The sequence below is a fragment of the Dipodomys ordii genome, unplaced genomic scaffold (genome assembly GCF_000151885.1).
Source record: "Dipodomys ordii isolate 6190 unplaced genomic scaffold, Dord_2.0 Scaffold108, whole genome shotgun sequence".
NCBI lineage: Eukaryota > Metazoa > Chordata > Mammalia > Rodentia > Heteromyidae > Dipodomys > Dipodomys ordii.
In genome coordinates, this window is record NW_012267324.1 from 100396 (window position 1) to 100933 (window position 538).

The window sequence follows — 538 nt, forward strand, 5'->3', positions numbered from 1 at the left end:
CGCTGAGCTGATCAGCAAGGCCTCCCAGAGACAGGGGTGCGATGCACATGACACTTCTTTTCCACCAGAACTTCTAGGGCCTCAGCCAGGCGCTGTGGTGTACTCCTGTCGCCCTAGTTACTCAGGAGGGGTAAGATCTGAAGATCACGGTTCAAAGCCAGCCCAGGAAAGAAAGTCTGCATCAATTCCAAAAAGCCTGAAGTAGAGCTGTGGCTCAAGGGGTAGAGCGCCAGCCTTGAGCAAAGAAAAGCTCAGGGACAGCGCCCAGGCCCTCAGTTGAAGCCCCAGGACTAGTACCAAATAAAAAAAAACTTTTAGGGTCTAAACCAGGCAGTGGTGTCTCTTGTCTCTAATCCTAGCTACTCAAGAGACTAAGATCTAGAGGTTCATGTTCAAGATCTCCCTCAGGCAGAAAAGTTCACATGACTCCACCTGCAGAATAGCCAGCAAAAGTGAGAGATGGAGCTGAGGCTCAAATGGTAGCATGCCACCCCTGAGTGACAAAGTTCAGGGACAGTGCCCAGGCCAATTTCAAGCT